The sequence below is a fragment of the Triturus cristatus genome, chromosome 8, assembly GCF_964204655.1.
Source record: "Triturus cristatus chromosome 8, aTriCri1.1, whole genome shotgun sequence".
Classification (NCBI taxonomy): Eukaryota; Metazoa; Chordata; class Amphibia; order Caudata; family Salamandridae; genus Triturus; species Triturus cristatus.
In genome coordinates this window covers 8,160,305-8,178,967 of record NC_140591.1, presented here as the reverse complement: position 1 = coordinate 8,178,967, position 18,663 = coordinate 8,160,305, and positions in this window count along the sequence as shown.

Genomic DNA, 18,663 nt, shown 5'->3' with positions numbered 1-18,663 from the left:
TTACAATCGTACACACAGTAAATACATCAATCCCCCCAGAAACGGACACCAGACTTGGATATGTAGAAAAATACGCTTCTTTATGTAAAAATAGGTATATATATCTCAGCAGACTTATCACAAGACCAATAACGTTTTCGCTATGCCACTAGGTTGTAAAGCAGGCAAATGTTCTTTGTTCGTAGTTTCAAATGGATACTTTGTAGTCTCTCGCAAATGTTCCTTGTGGTTCCAGTACTTACAGAGATCGGCTCCTGCGAACGGGGAAATAGGGCGTTGCGGGCCCCGAGCCCGATACTGGAACTTCTTTCGTGACGTGGAGAGCCGGCACAGGTCGGTGCGACTCTCAGCTTGGGAAGTGGTCTTGGGTCCTCGATCAGCGGGTGTGGGCAGGTAGGCAGGCGCGGCCAGCGACCCTCAGCACGGCGGTGCAGGGGGGTCTCCACAGCGGGGGCGGCGCGGCCTGAGATGTCTGGGGATAGCGAAGCGGGGTCACAGGGCACGGTCAGTGCAGCTGGATGACCCGGCGTAGATCACAGTCGTCGGACGGTTTCCGGCGGGAGGGGTGATAGCGCGTTCAGCGCGCTCCAGTGGCAGGCGGTGACAGGGGTGCAGGCAACCTAGCCCGGGGATAGAGAGCAGCTCCGGATGGAGCGGGGCTCTCACGGGGTTGCGGCAGGCAAGCTCCTGAGTGTCACGGCCCTAGGAGGGGCGATGAGTTCGCAGTCTCTTTCCAGCGGGATGCACACACGGCTCGAATCGGAGGACGAGCAAAAGCACAGAGAACCCACTGGTCCTGGGGTTCAGTTCAGGGGGCAAGCTCAGATCAAGCCCTTGGAGAATGTTTAAAGCACAAAGCAGCAAAGTCTTTTCAGTAGTCTCTTCCTCTCCTTTCTCAGCAAGGCAAGCAGCAGGCCAGCTCCTCCAGCGTCTTCTTCTCCTTCTAGTCGGGCAGAGGTTCTTTGTGGTAAAACAGGATTCTGATTTCTTAGGAGCCAGGCTCCTACTTTTATACCATGATTCTTTTGCTCTTTAGCGCCAGGGGGCCTGGGCCTGGCCCAGTCCAGTTCTGGAGCACTTTGTTATGGTGACTCTGCTCTTTCCTTTCAGCAGCAGGGCAGAGACATCAGCCGCTCCGCAGGGGGCGGCGCCGGCTTTGTGGTGGCAGAGCACAGGTCTATTCAAGAGTCAAGGTGTACTCCTCCCACCCATCCTGGTGTCATCTCTCTACCCACCACCTGGCAGCCAACCTGTCTCTGGGGATTCCCCAACCCTGCTCCTTACTGTTGCTAGGCAGAACACACACACACAGCAGAGGCGGACTGAAATGGCCAGGTCAGTAAATACTAACTTTCTAAAAGTAGTATTTACAAACCCAGGATAATAAAATAAACTTGACTACAAGAAGTATTTTATTATTCTGAGTTCAGGCATACTAAACTTGACATTCTACCATGCTCTCTGAGTCCACTGGGGTTACAGCGTGTAGTGACTCCAGCAGCCCATTCTGGCCTATGGAGAGCAGGTAGCCTTCAATAGTGAAAAACGAAAATGGCTGTAATTCACTATTAGGACATGCCACACACATCAGGGCAAGTCCTACCTTATGCCTACAATGCACCCTGCCCTTGGGCCTACCAGAGGGGTGGCTAATATGTAGGTAAGGGAAGGTTTAGGGACTGGCAAGTGGGGGCACTTGCGCAGTCAGCGCGACAGTCCCAGACCGCACGCAGGGTCTGCAATGGCAGACCCTAGACACATTTTACTAGGCCGCTTCTGTGGGTGGCACAGCCAGTGCTGCAAGCCCACCAGCAGCATTCGTATTTACAAGCCCTGGCACTCCTGGTGCACTTTACCAGGGGCTGATAGTAAACCGAATAAGCCAAACATGGACACCAATCAATGTATACATTTTACCATAGGGAGAGCATATGCACCTTAGCACTGATCAGCATTGGTAAGGTGCCCAGAGTCATAAAACAGCCAACAACAGGTCAGAAAAAATACTGGAGGAAGGCAAAAAGTTTAGGGATGACCCTGCAAAAAGGGCCAAGTCCAACAACTACCAGTTTCCCGTATTTGGGTGTGGTCTTTGCTGCGAATAACTCCTGGAGTGGGCATATTGCCCACGCCAGGAGCAAGTTCTCAAAGTCCATTAATTCCATTTTGAGCCTTCCCCGCCCAAAATTGACAGGGGCATTGCCTGCTATTTTAAAAATATACAAAACTCAATGCGTCCCGGTTGCCACATACGGTGCCGAGGTCTGGGGAATTGCCAGATGTTCTGATATAATTGCTGAGGAATATAGATTTTGTAGGAAGCTTCTCTGTGTTCCTATCACTTCACCACATTTTATATGTCATAGGGAATTGGGGCTGCATTTCATAGGGGATTTTATTCGTGCTCGACCAGCCCTCTTTTGGCTGGCGATTTGGAAAAATCCTGCTGCCAAATTGACTAGGGACATCATCGAGGACTGTTTACGCTGCGACGGGCACGGCTATCCCCTGGTTATCAGGGGTGCTGAGCGTATTTCGCAGCGTGAACCTTGAAAATATTTTCCTAAAACCTACCAGTAGCGCGCTTCCCACTAAATGTGAACTTAAAAAAGCACTTTATATGTCATTTAATGCTGAAAGGGAAGCGAGGGAGTCTTCGAAATCTAGTGTTTCCAGATACTTAGCCCGTAATCTTTCAATTTTCCCCACACCCAGTTATTTAACTCTCCCATTGAGCCACTGGGAGCGTGGCCTTTTATTTCGTCTTAGGGCAGGCACTATTAAATATGCACTTAGTTTCCCTTTATGGAACTTTAACGATCAATGTGCTGAGCCATGCCCTTGTGACTTTCAGAGTGGGCAAACAATTTTACATTTTTTATTCTTTTGCAAATTTTACATGAAGTATATTAAATGGTTCTTAATTCCGTATTTTAAAAAACTACAACCAATTAGCCAGGATGTCGCATTTTCAATGATTTTGTCCCTGGAAGACCATGAACTTGTGTTTCGTGTGAGCGCTTTTTTTAAAACTGTGGTTCGTGCCCGGCTTACGATGTCTTAAAATTTTTATGGACTACCCCCATGTATAAAACAGCATTTTATTGTATAATTGTATGTCTTTTTTGCGCTTTTATGGATTGTTAAGAATCCGAATAAAGTTTCTTGACTTGACTTGACTACTGTATGAATTTGATTATAGATGTACAAATGAATGTATAAAGAATTGAATCAAAGGACATGTATCCTCATGTGAAGAAAGATAGATAACTTATAAATATTTGTATAACTTTGCATATTTATATAAAAAAATTAAAAATCACAAATGTATTCCCAAGTCGTTTTTGGTCCTTTGACTATCACATGTGTTTTTAATCAATTAGCCTACCGTAGATTAAGTTTCCTATATGTTTTTCGCAAAAATGTTTTGTAGACCCTAATATAGGAAACGTTATTAGGGGTACCCCTGTTGTAATACACTGTGATCCTGACCTTCATCATTCAATTGTGACAGTACATCCCCTACCCCCAATTCAGATGCATCTGTTTGGACAATGAACTTCTTGGAGTAGTCAGGACTCTGCAGAATGGGAGCAGTGCACATGGCCTGCTTCAGGTCATCAAATGCCTTTTGACAGCTAGCTGTCCACTGAACCTTTTTGGGCATCTTTTTAGAAGTTAAGTCATTCAAGGGTGTCACTATTGATCCATACCCTTTGACAAATCTCCTATAGTACCCAGTCAGGCATAAGAAGGCTCTCACCTGAGTCTGGGTAGTTGGAGCAATCCATTCCATTATGGTTTGGATTTTGCTCTGCAATGGTTGAACCTGGCCCCCACCTACAAGGTGGCCCAGGTACACAACCTGACTCTGCCCTATCTGGCACTTAGTAGCCTTGATAGTGAGGCCTGCCCTTTGCAGGGCCTCCAAAACATTCCTCAGGTGGACCAGGTGATCCTCCCAGGTGGAGCTAAAGACAGCAATATCATCTAGATATGCTGCACTAAAGTCTTCCAGGCCTGTAAGGACTTGATTCACCAACCTTTGGAAAGTGGCAGGTGCATTCTTCAAACCAAAGGGCATTACCACAAATTGATAGTGCCCACTAGGGGTAGAAAATGCTGTCTTTGGCTTTGCATCATCAGCTAGTCTGATGTGCCAGTAGCCAGCTGTCGAGTCAAATGTGCTAAGGTACTTGGCTGAGGCCAAAGTATCTATCAGCTCATCTGCCCTAGGGATAGGATGGGCATCAGTCCTAGTGACTGCATTGAGACCCCTGTAGTCTACACAAAACCTCATCTCTCTTTTCCCACCACTGGTGTGAGGTTTAGGTACCAGGACTACTGGGCTAGCCCAAGGGCTGACTGGGGGTTCAATCACACCCTGATCCAACATCTTTTGGACTTCTGTCCTTATACAGTACCTGACATGGTCAGGTTGCCTGTAGATATTATTCTTCACGGGAAGACTGTCCCCAGTGTCCACTTCATGAGTGCACCAGGTGGTCTGACTTGGAGTCAGAGAAAACATATGTCTAAACTGGCTGAGAAGGTTTCTGCAGTCAGTTTGCTGCTGGGCAGTGAGGCTGCCTGCCAAGGCTACACCATCAACTGACCCATTATGAGGGTTCTGAGAAAGCAGGTCAAGGAGTGGGTCACTCTCTTCCTCCCGTCCTTCATCAGTAGCCATGAGCAAGCCCATTTCTGCCCTGTCAACATATGGTTTTAGTCTGTTGACATGAAGTACCCTATGGGGACTCCTAGGGGTTCCAAGGTCTACCAAATAGGTAACCTCCCCTTTCTGTTCAACAATAGTGTGGGGCCCACTCCACTTGTCCTGGAGAGCTGCTGGGGCCACAGGCTCCAACACCCACACTTTCTGTCCTGGCTGATAAACAGTCAGTACAGCCTTTTGGTCATGCCAGGCTTTTTGCAGTTCCTGGCTAGCTTCAAGGATTTTGTTTGCCTTTTTCATGTACTCAGCCATCCTGGAGCGGAGACCAAGTACATAGTCCACTATGTCTTGCTTTGGGGGCTTGAGAGGTAACTCCCATCCTTCCTTCACCGAACACAATGGACCTCTGACAGGGTGTCCAAACAAAAGTTCAAATGGGCTGTAGCCAACCCCCTTTTGAGGTACCTCCCTGTATGCAAATAAAAGGCAGGGCAAGAGCAGGTCCCATTTTCGCCTAAGCTTCTCTGGGAGTCCTTTGATCATGCCCTTTAAGGTTTTGTTGAATCTCTCAACTAAACCATTGCATTGTGGGTGATAGGGTGTGATGAACTTGTAGTTCACTCCACACTCCTTCCACATAGCAGTCAAGTAACTAGACATGAAGTTTGCACCCCTGTCGGATACTACCTCCTTAGGAAAGCCTACTCTTGAGAACACACTCAAGAGAGCTCTTGCCACTACAGGTGCTGTAGTGGTCCTTTGGGGAATTGTTTCTGGATACCTGGTGGCATGATCCACTACCACCAGTATAAATCTGTGCCCATATGCTGTTTGGGGATCCATGGGACCAACAATGCCAATCCCTACCCTTTCAAAGGTCACCCCCACCACAGGTAGTGGTATCAGGGGGGCCTTTGTAGTGCCACCTGCTTTGCCACTGGCTTGGCAGGTTACACAGGAGCAACAAAACTCCTTTGTGTCTTCAGACATGTGGGGCCAGTGAAAGTGAGGAACAATTCTGTCCCAAGTCTTGTTCTGGCCCAGGTGTCGTGCTAGGGGAATATCATGGGCTGGTGCCAATAGGAAACCCCTAAACTTCAGAGGTATAACCAACCTCCTGGATGCACCAGGCTTGGGGTCTCTACTCTCTGAGTATAGGAGTCCATCATCCCAATAAACTTTATGGGTGCCACTAGCATTCCCAGCAGCCTCATCAGCAGCTTGCTGTCTGAGGACTTCAAGAGAGGGGCAGGTGTTCTGCTCCTGGCTCAGATCAGACCTGGAAGGGTCCCCTGTCCCCAAGAACTCAACCTGGTCAGGTTCAAGCTCCTCTGGGACAATTCTTTCTTCAGGCTCAAGATGATCTCCCCGAGGAGACTGATCAGCATTCTGAGTCAGGTGGGAAGGCTCTGCCTTAACCCTACTGCTCCTCCTCTTGTGAGGTACCTGGTCCAATATTCCAGAATCCAGGGCCTGTCCAGCTTTAGACATTTTGGCCTGTGACCTAGTCACAGCAAAGACATGTGCAGGGATCCCTAACATTTCTGCATGTGTCCTGAGCTCCACTTCAGCCCAAGCTGAAGTCTCTAGATCATTGCCAAGCAAGCACTGTACTGGTAGGTCCGCACTTACCACAACTTTCTTAAGGCCAGTTACCCCTCCCCAGGAGAAGTTAACAACTGCCAGAGAATGGTCTGTTGTTACGTTGCTAGCATTGGTCACTTGGTACATCTCAACAAGTATAATCTGCCCAGGATCCACAAGATAATTGCTGTTTTTTTTCTGCCTCCTACTTGATATGGATATTGCATTTTGTCCTTCCTCCCATCATATTGTAAAGCGTTCTGATATCCCTCGGGATCTTGGTCGCGCTATATAAAACTTTATAAATAAATAATTAAATACATGTCTTTAATAGAATTGAAAAGTCTTGATGCACTAGCTTAGAATTTTTTTTTGTCTGTCAGGACTGTAGACAACATAGCCAACAGGCTTCTAATTAAATGTGCCCTCATGATATCTTCAAACCTAGATCAAAGGTCTAAAAAAAAAAAAGAAAAGTGGTATAAGAATCACGACTGAACTAGACACAAAACCTAGAGCCTGTAGAAATGCTGGGACCCCAAGGAACCACCCAAAGTAGTGACACAGGGGACCCACGGGGGATGGGTGCAGTGTGTGAACACAGCCGCGAGCTCCGTACAACTCTATGGGAAATTCACGATTGGAAAATTACAGTTTAATGACACTTCGGAGAGGACTTCAAGAAAACCCTTTGGAACATAGAAGGTTCTAAGGCCAGCACCCTTGAGAGTACCGAGGTACCCGTGTTACCTATCCCAGGAGAGCCGGGTGCATAGGGTTCGAATGGTGTCGGAAAAGCTCGTTGATTTCAATGGTGTGATGCGAAGAAGTGCTGCTGTCGGGAAGATGAGAAGTGTCTGGTGTGATCCAAGCCTGGATCAGAGCTCAGAAGAACCTGAAATCAGAGGGGACAGAGTCTGGGTCACTTCAGGGTGACCAGGGGCTTGGAAGACGAATGCCCACTGATGTCGGGTGTTTCAGGTGAGAAGAGGTGAAGCTTGACTCTGCAGCCACTGGGACCAGGAGACTTCGATGATGACCAAAGTATGCAGGCGAGCTGTCCCACAAAGGATGTCGAGTGCTGGGGGGTCAGTGTCCGGATTGGAGACCAACAAGCCTTGGTAACTGCAACCCACGCAGTCAGAGAAAAGACGCTTTGGTGTGGACCAGCAAGGTCCTGTGGACTCCCCAAGCAATGGAGAGTCAGGGCACATCTGGAGCAACCAGGAAAGCCCACTTTAAGTTACAGTTCCCATCTCAGGGACCCACAGGTCGAAGGACCAGGGATCGCGAAGGGACCTCGAGAGGAATCACAAAATACCAGCCCATGGAACACTCGTGGAGTGTAGGCTGGTAATCTTCAGTTGAAACACTGCTCGGGGTCTGCACTACAAGTAGCCCCAAGCACAGCCTCAGGGATTGCCAAAAAGCATATGCTGCTGCAAATGTACATGGTGCCCAGGGGTTCGGGTTGCACGGTCCCCACGAGGGATGCGGATCCCAGAATTGCTGAGAGCATGGATCAACCTCAGAGACCACTGGAACCCACCCCCTGTGTTGCAGAAATTGTCGGAGTCCTTCAGGAGCTGCGTAGATGCAAACCAGTCAGATCCGTTTAAGGTGCCTGTCTTGCAGGGGAGTAACTCCTTTACTCCAAGGGAGATTCTTCTGTCAACCAACGAAGTGTAGATTGTCGAAGTACTTGGTTTCTATAGCAGAGTTTTATCCAGGTAAATCTAAAGCCCTGTAGCCAGGGGTTCCTACTTTATACCCAAGGAAGGGGTGAGACAAACTCTGGGGACCCACCTATGGGAGGGTCAGGACAGAGGGGTGGCTACAGCCATGTCCTTTGTCCAGTTTCGCGCCAGAGCAGGAGCAAATGGCTCCTGCAACCGGTTTGAGCTGGACTATGCACAGGGACACCAAATGTGCCTCCAGTGCAGACATCAAAGCAATCTCAGAGTGCACCCACCCAGCCCCAATACACTAAAGCCTGTCTGGGAGGTGGTCACACCTCCCTGTGACAGGAAACCTATTATCCAGCCTCCCCTGCTGGAGTTTCGTCCAGCAGCAGGAGGGCAGACTCGTGTCTGTGGCTGGCAGCATCCATTTTGTGATGCCAGGGTTCTGTGAAGCTGGTACTGGGTGTACCGGTGTTGTCATATTTCTCCCTCTAGTAGGGTGGAATCACACCTCCACACCAGTTACTGGTGTGGAGGTATGATTCCAAGGTGTTTGACACCAAACACGACATGTTTCCATGCAGCCGTTTTAAAGTTAGCATTTACCACAAGGTTATAATGCATTTAAGAGTATATGGTTTGGCTGCATCACAAACAACCCCGGAATAGAGGTTCCGAAGGCTGCAGAGGGGCTCTGCTCATGCATGTGCACCTTCTCACATAAAACCCAGCACCCTGCCTTCAGGATTGATAAGGCCTGCCATAGGGGTGACTGATAGGTTTATATGTGCAGTGATATGGATAGATGTAGTGAACCTATCACTAAGTAAGGGATACATGCACCACCCTACACAGGCTGCTGTGGCAGACCTGTTGTGTCATTTTGAATGGTCTCCCAGGGGAGGCATAATACATGCTTCAGCCCCTGGTAGGCCTCTGGGGTACCTATACCCTGGGTACAAAGTATACCATATACTAGGGACACATAAGGGTACCCCAGAATCCAATCTCGAGTGTACCTAAAGTACATGCAATCAATTTAGAGGAGAAAGCAGCAAGGCTGGGGTTCTGGATAGCAGGGCCCCAGCCAGACTAAAGTCGAAAACAGTGAAACATCAGCAAAAAGTGGGGGTAACTATAAGAAGCAGATACTAGTCTCCTACACACTCCTACAGCATCTTTGGATAATGTCTGCGCTAAATTGAAATGTATAACGAAATAAATGCCTGTGGTGCGATCACCAACAACCAAACCCCCATCCGCAGCAGTCACTGGACTCGCTCTGCTGTTTATTCTTCAACAAATGTGCACAACGTACAATGCCTGAGGATAGAGCCTCTGTTCACGTCTAGGGAGTGCAAAGGATGCCTTATGGATGGGAATCCCGTTATGTCCTTCCCAAGTCTTCTGCAGCCAGAGAAGTGGCGTCCTCTCCATGCAATGGCCCGGCTCTATTCATTTTTTTATCAGGGCACAAGTCGAGGGTGCACGCAGGTACACAGTGTCCACCCACTTTTTTCACAGGTGACACTGTGCAACCCTTCTTAAAGTGGGTCCCACTCAAATAGGATGAACCTGTCCCGGTGTAATTTTCCGACACTGGGACCGATTCAGCAGCATCTACACGTCGTCTGCTTTCGTTTCCAGCAGCAATATGCAGGCAGTGAGGGGGGGTGTTCATATTTCAGACTTTAAGGAGCCATCAGGCCTCCTTTTATTCCACTATCCTGACTCTGAGCTATCTGAGCCTCACACTTAGATGCAAATGCAAGGGATGGGAAACAAAGGCGCACAGATTGTTATCGCGTCGCAAATACTTGAGAGGCCTGCTTTTTACGTTGTACAATCCCTGAGATGCATGCACTTCACGAATGTCAGATGTGTTGGTCTCTCCCAGTCTTTACACAAATAACAATTTACCAATATTTGGTTTTCTTGCTTTTATAGCGCGTTTGCATCACACCTATACATTATACATTGGCAATAAATCATTTAAATGTGTAATTCAATTTACAGGATGTGGTACAAAAGACAGTGAGGGCTACAAGGTGTAGGAGCCACGTCCTTCATAGCTCATATTAGAAGGTTTACAATTTATGAACTGCCAGTAACAAAAGGATCTCGTTGCTAAAAGCAGTAACTCGCCTAGCAGCATAAAATAAAAGTCTGTCTTCTGCATTTTAGATGATGTGCTTTGCAGGAGACGCATTACACCTTTATGCTACTTTGTCAAAACTTGACTAGAGAAAACACAGGTCTCTACAGCAAATGCATTACCCTCCAAAGTTATTCTTACCATTATTCTTCTTCTTTGGGATTCACCAGGCAACAAAGATCTCTGCAGCAGGTGCCTTACCCCATGTAATAGTTTAAAATGCAGACTGTGCCACCAATTAAGCAGATTACATTTACTGCTAGCTGTCTCCTTGTTTTCAACTCCTTTTGTGCAGAGTTTTTCAAAATAAGGACCTCATTTACAAGAGAACTGTGCTGTGGCAGTGTCACTTTTTATGAGATTCCGGTGGAGCGGGCCTCTCAATAATATTTATGAGGCGACACAAAGCCACCCTGCGTGGCTTGGCATGACCTTATAGAGGTGGAGTAAAACAAAGCAGTGCAAGTTGCTGCGTTTTCCCATGCAACACCTATGGGCTTTGACACATTTCCAGGATCTGTAAGCCTGGGAATGCGTCAAAACTGTGTGCCTCCCCGGGGGAGGAATAACTAGGACAAATAACTTTATTTCTCATAGTTTTTCCTCTGTGTGTGCAGCACACATAAAGAGGAAAATCCCTCCATTGGTTGTTTTTGTGCAGGAAGATGTCCCTTTCTGCACAAAAACAATCCTGCCAACAACGCAGACACCCCGGCACCATGGTGCAAGGGCGTCTGCATTGGTGCTAGACACCAATTTGTGCATTGGAGCAGGCAGAATAGAGAGGAATGCGCCACATTTCATTAATACAGCGCATTCCTGCACTTTCCTTTTGAAGCAGGGCAACACTGCAAGAAGCCTTGGGGCTCTGCCCTGTGGCAAAAAGGAAATAAAGCCCACATTTTGCGTCAGGTTTGCGTCACTTTTTTGGCACAACGCAGATGTAAAATCTCATTTGTTAAATCGCATAATACGCTCAAATGTACTTGTTATTGACATGCGAAACGTGTGAAGTGTTAAGATCTGATGTCACTTCATGTGAGGTCATGGTCGAGATGTCTCTTCCTGTGATGCCGTGATGTCATGCTGTGATGTCATGCAAAATGATGTCAATTGCTTACTGCCTCACTTGATTAGTTCCCCCACTTCTTCTTTTAGGACTTGTGCCCTGTTATTTATTCATTTTTAGGTCTCGTCTACGCAGCGGGCATGCGCTGCATAGGAGACCTTTAGCCGTCGTTCAGCTCTTTGTTGAAGCACATACTTGTGCTTGTGGCGACATACACCTTGCGGGAGCACGCATGAGCACACCACAAGCACAAGCATGTGATTCGAAAAAGAGCAGACTGCTCTCCCGAGCGCGCGCGCACCACTCGTGGGTGCACCCCTTTGCCTCTCTCTCCCACTGCAGCCTGCACGGCTTTTTTTTTTTTAACTTTCAGCGCGAGGCACGTGCGCTTGTCTTTCAAGGCTTTCCCAGTTTTCTCTGAAACTCGATCTTGGCAACAGTCTCTCTCCATTCCATGGAAAATACAAACCAGCCAACCACATTCCTTGCAGCGCTCCTTTGCGGCATCATTTGGAAGCGTGCAGGGGAATCTTTCCCGCATCGATCGTGTCGGCTTCCGAGGAGTGGAGTTTGCAGCCGGAGCAGGCATTATAGCTTGTTGGCTGACAGATCCCCCGACCATGAAGCTCTGGCTCCTTCTCTGCCTCTTCCTGCTGCACGAAGCGCTTCAAAATGGTGAGTGACGGAGGACTGTCAGTGGGTTAGGAGAGGCAGCCTCGGACACAGTGCAGTTTGTCTGAAGTTACCGAGGGCTGCTTTTGGTATGTCCGTTACCTTGCAGAATGCATTGTATGGAATCAGCAGCATCACTCAGCACCACTACAGCATCTCTTAGGGCCACCACAGCATCACTCAGGGCCACAACAATGTCAATCAGCGCCACAACAATATCACTCAGCGCCATCACAGCATCACTCAGCGCCATCACAGCATCACTCAGGGCCACAACAATGTCAATCAACGCCACAACAATATCACTCAGCGCCATCACAGCATCACTCAGCACCACCACAGCATCACTCAGGGCCACCACAGCATCACTCAGCACGACCACAGCATCACTCAGCGCCACCACAGCATCACTCAGCGCCACAACAATATCACTCAGCGCCACCACAGCATCACTCAGCACCACCACAGCATCACTGAGCGCCACCACAGCATCACTCAGCTCCACCACAGCATCAATGAGCACCACGACAGCATCAATGAGCGCCACCTCAGCATCACTCAGCGCCACAATAGCATCACTCAGCACCACCACAGCATCACTAAGCACCAACACAGCATCACTCAGCGCCATCACAGCATCACTCAGCACCACAACAGCATCACTGAGGGCCACCACAGCATCACTCAGCACCACCACAGCATCACTCAGCACCACCACAGCATCACTGAGCGCCACCACAGCATCACTGAGCGCCACCACATCATCACTTAGCGCCACAACAGCATCACTCAGCGCCACCACAGCATCACTCAGCGCCATCACAGCATCACTCAGGGCCACAACAATGTCAATCAGCGCCACAACAATATCACTCAGCGCCATCACAGCATCACTCAGCACCACCACAGCATCACTCAGGGCCACCACAGCATCACTCAGCACGACCACAGCATCACTCAGCGCCACCACAGCATCACTCAGCGCCACAACAATATCACTCAGCGCCACCACAGCATCACTCAGCACCACCACAGCATCACTCAGCGCCACAACAGCATCACTCAGCTCCACCACAGCATCACTGAGCACCACGACAGCATCAATGAGCGCCACCTCAGCATCACTCAGCGCCACAATAGCATCACTCAGCACCACCACAGCATCACTAAGCACCAACACAGCATCACTCAGCGCCATCACAGCATCACTCAGCACCACAACAGCATCACTGAGGGCCACCACAGCATCACTCAGCACCACCACAGCATCACTCAGCACCACCACAGCATCACTGAGCGCCACCACAGCATCACTGAGCGCCACCACATCATCACTTAGCGCCACAACAGCATCACTCAGCGCCACCACAGCATCACTCAGCGCCATCACAGCATCACTCAGCACCACCACAGCATCACTCAGCGCCACCCCACCACAGCATCACTCAGCTCCACCACAGCATCACTGAGCACCACCACAGCATCAATGAGCGCCGCCTCAGCATCACTCAGCGCCACAATAGCATCACTCAGCACCACCACAGCATCACTAAGCACCAACACAGCATCACTCAGTGCCATCACAGCATCACTCAGCACCACAACAGCATCACTGAGGGCCACCACAGCATCACTCAGCACCACCAGAGCATCACTCAGCACCACCACAGCATCACTCAGCACCACCACAGCATCACTGAGCGCCACCACAGCATCACTGAGCGCCACCACATCATCACTTAGCGCCACAACAGCATCACTCAGCGCTACCACAGCATCACTCAGCGCCATCACAGCATCACTCAGCACCACCACAGCTTCACTCAGTGGCACCAGAGCATCACTCGGGCCACAACAGCATCACTCAGCACCTTCACAGTATCACTCAGGGCCACCACAGCATCACTCAGCACCATAACAGCATCACTCAGCGCCACCACAGCATCAGTCAGCACCACCACAGCACCCTTCAGCTCCACCACAGCATCAGTCAGCACCACCAGAGCATCACTTAGTGCCACAACAATATCACTCAGCACCACCACAGCATCACTCAGCACCACATCGGTATCACTCAGCATCACCTTTGCACTAGTACACCACCACATCATCATCACTCAGCAAGACCTGAGTATCATTCAGCATCATCTCAGCGTCGTCTCCGCACCAGTCACCACCACCACCACCACCACTACCACCTCAGCCTGCTCTCGGACTCTGGCATCTGTTGATTCTCCCCTAGCGTCTGGCCGCTGCTAGTGTTATAATACAGGTACTAGTTCCCAACCTTCACCCTCCGATTGTTTATGCCCCCTCAAAAAAAAAAGCTTTAACAAACAACCATTGGAATAGGCAGAAACAAGTTGCCAGCATTGCAAGAACTAAAGAAAACTGAGGAATTTTTTTTATTGTAAATACTTTTTTTAATATGGTCGTTCAGTTGTACATAATGCCTTCTTGGTCATATATAAGGTAACAAAAATGCTTCTGACTTTTTATTATAACTTTTCAGCAAGCTGCACAGCAGCCACACTTCTCTACAGCACAGCTTGAAGACATTGGCAAAGTCAATATCTCAGGCTAAACACTTATAAGGCCCCAAAGGCGAGACCTATTGGCTATGCCAATGCTTGTTATATAGTAGTGCGGATATCACCCAACGGTGTTAGAGCACTTTACAATGTAAAATGAACTTAAGATGAATGAAGATCATTACATAGGAATATTATGATAATCAGTGCATGGGATACAGAATTACATTAGGCAACAAGCATGGTAAAGATAATAAAATATTACTTAAGGTGCATGATAATCAGTGCATGGGATACAGAATTACATTAGGCCATTCATTCAATAACTTTATTCGATTCGAAAAAGAATCATAAAAGTATACATATTTAACATACAAACTCACAAATGGTACTTCTTATCAAAAAGGTACGAATACATAAGTGGCAAAGACCGTATATCAAAAACACATTTTCTATGGACACTATATTCTTTATAAAAAAGTTCTTTAAAATTCAATACGATAACACTAATAAAAATTACATTAAAAACAACAAACAATTTATAAAAATCTATTACTCCAGATTTCCCAATGGACTCACGATCAATTTGTATCTCCGCGGACATTTAATAACTTCCTTTAGACGCAAACAAAGATATAAAGTGCAGTGTGCCTTTTTAGACTACATCATCAACCCACTTGATTTTGTAAGGTAGCTACCACGACCCAGGTTATTTTAGCTGAATATGTTCATATAGGTTATCAATTCTATGAATTTCAGTAACTTGTAGCAGGGAACATACTATCAATAACGATTTCTGATTGAGAGTGCCAATCTAATAAAACTGATCATCGAGCTACATATAAAAGCAGTTTGTAATGTTCTTAAATGTTCAAAACCTTCCTTAAAATTGCAAGCTCTAATTTCCCTTAAGATAGGTTTAATAAAACGATCTCTTGGAGCTTTGTAAAGTGTGCAAAAAAGTACAAAGTGCAGAGTGCTTTTTTCAGCTTCATTGTCACATGGGCAAGGGGTAGCCTCTCACACCAACCCCCTTGCTTCGGGAAAGCAACCAGAAAATGCAATATTTTTAACCGAAATCTGGTCAAATAAAAACGCCACTGCGTATGTGTAGTGAAAGACAAATGTAATTGATGCTGTAGTGTAACTGCCTGGTATGATGGTTGTTCATCATATTTAGATGAGCCCAGTATACTACGATATGCATTCTTAATCGCCATCTTTGAGCCTGGGTTAATAGAGTCAGGATTATCATATAAATTACCAATGCCAATTTTATGAAAGGTTTCGTTTACATAACTTATCCATGGCATCCGCATGGCATGATCCAGATTTACACAATCTTTCAAAATTTCTTTTGAAAGGTGCAAATCATCTGAGGACCATACTTTTCCCCATAGGAGCAATGGGGACATATGGATACTATCGCTCACAAAGTCAAGGCCCATCTCGGAATGACAAAATATATTAGGAGAACTATTTGAAACTGATAAAAGACGTTTTAAAAACTTGTTCTCCATAACTTGTAATTGGACACTTTTATGGTATCCCCCACACCCCTGCTCCATAGGTAGCAACTGGCAAGCATTTAGATCTATACAATGTCTTTAATTCAGCAATAGGTTTTTGGCCTAATTTACTTGTAAAACGAAAAAGGGCCTCTATAGAGCTTGTTGTCTTTTGTGCCCGTGTTATTATTAAAGGATCCCAACTCAAAGTTTTGTTAAAAAGATTTCCCAAATAATTGAAATTTTTGACTTTGGCAATAATCAAATTTTCTATAACAAATTTACAAGTTTTGGTCCTATTTGGGCCACAGACCATAATAAACGATTTTGTAAAATTAACCTTTAGATCTAGCCCCAGCATAAATTCATTAAAAGCATTCAGGCATGTTTGCATACTATTTGCAGTTAACGTCATCAATACAGTGTCGTCTGCATAGGACAATAAAGGTATTTGTTTGCCATTTATTTTAGGAAAGTCCGCACCTTTTTCCAATAGGAATTTTTCTAAACCATTTGTGTAAACTAAAAACAAGAAAGGGGCCAAAATGCAACCCTGACGGACACCTTCAGTTGATGGAATCGGCCCTGTCTTTTCGCCCCCCCGGGCCATATCGAATGGACACAGAGGTAGCAGCATGTAATCTCCGCAACAACGTGACCAAAGGTTCCTCAAACCCCATAGACTCCATCAAAAACCACAATTTCTTCCTACACACAGTGTCGAAAGCACTGGATAAGTCCATGAAGGCCAGGTGTATAGAAACACCCCTAGCCTTCATGTACTTACCCATGATCAGGGCCAGATTGAGACACTGCTCCGTTGTTCCCCTACCCTTTCTAAACCCATACTGTGAGTCCACAATAAGGCCAGAGGTATTTGCCCATGTCTCTAAACGGGCCAATATCACTCTCCCCATAAGGTTACAAGAGGCATCAATCAAGGAAATTGGCCTGTAACAGCAAGGGTTACTTTTATCACCTTTTTTGAAAATTGGCACAACTACTGCCTTTTTCCAAGATGAGGGGATACGTCCCACGATGATCGCCTTGAAAACGTTAAGCAACAATGGTGCCCAAACTTCAAGATTGTTCTTAAACAGATCCAAGGGTACAGCATCAGGACCTGGTGCCTTAAGTGGAATACCTTTTCTCAGTGCCTCCTCCACCTCTCCCAAAGAAAGTGAGAGACTAAGTTGTTGTGCAGACTCAATGTTAAAATCAATTTCATCCTCACCTTCGCTTAACAATGTGACACCCTTTGGGTTGAAAATCCTGGATTAATGGATCTCCCAGGCTTCCCCAGTTATATGGGCAATCATGATTCTATTTTCATTACTGAGGAAGGGACGATTTATTACCTCCCAAAATAATCTACTGTCCCTTAAATCAGAGGCTTTCTTGAGGTCATCCCATGCTTGCTTTTTCAGTTCCAATTTCCTTTTATCAATGGTTTCTTAATCATTTTTTCTTGCCTTTCTAACCAGTTCCTTATCCCGAGGGACTCATGTAACGCCTTCCTCAATAGTGTTTGAGCCGCGGAGCATTCAGCATCAAACCATTTATGCTCCTGAGTATCCCCCTTCCCTGCAGGTTTGAGTAGGTATGTGACCACACTCCCAGAGAGAGCTTCAAAATTCTGAACTATCAATTCAGGATCACAAGTGCTCGTTAAACAAATATCTACTTGTGATCGATTAATTCTGAAGATTAATTGCACATTTGTCGAGGCACAACATAAGAAATCGTATAACCAGTGAAGCTGGTCTCAACTTTACACTTGTGTGTATCAGATTGCAAGTCCACAAAATACTGCAGGAATTTCTTTTCAAAATTTCTTTATTTTTTCTTCTTTTGATAGCCACATATGCAAAAAGAAACAGCCGACACGTGTTTCGTCCAAACTGACTTTTTCAAGGCTAATATGTGCTCAGAAGTCCACTAAAAACATCCATAGTTGATCGAAAAGTTCAGGACTGCTAGAGAAACAGGGAATATGTAACCCCTTATTTGCAATGGAAATGGCGTTCCCTGAATCGTGTATTATCCGATTACAGATTACAGGTCATGGTATGTCTTGACTGTTCTGAGAAACGGAAAAAACAGCAGTCCTGAACTTTTCGATCAACTATGGATGTTTTTAGTGGACTTCTGAGCACATATTAGCCTTGAAAAAGTCTGTTTGGACGAAACACGTGTCGGCTGTTTCTTTTTGCATATGTGGCTATCAAAAGAAGAAAAAAGAAAGAACTTTTGAAAAGAAATTCCAGCAGTATTTTGTGGACTTGCAATCTGATACACACAAGTGTAAAGTTGAGACCAGCTTCACTGGTTATACGATTTCTTATGTTGTGCCTCGACAAATGTGCAATTATTCTGTGAATTCCAAAGGGGCCTTGTGTCAGGTTTTGGGGTTCGATTTATCCTCCAGAGGCAGAGGAGGGTTTTGTCTGAGAGCACCCAAAAATAAAAACTATCTACGTAGTGAACTATTAAGGCATTCAGATGATATAATGGATGTGCATATAAGATTCTGGCTAGCTTCTGCTCAAGTCTTTGTGTGTTAAGAATCATAATTCTGAAGATTGTTTCCTCCAATTTTGTAGGATTTACCCTCTCCCACTTTAACCTAAGGCCATGATTATGATCATATTTCATTGTATGTTCAAAGGACTGTTCCCTGTCAGCAATGGTGCTCAATGTTAAAACAAGTGGATTCTGGTCACTGGCTGGATTTATTTCTGTTTTAAAATCATCAATAAGATAAGCATAGCTGCTCGAAATTAACAC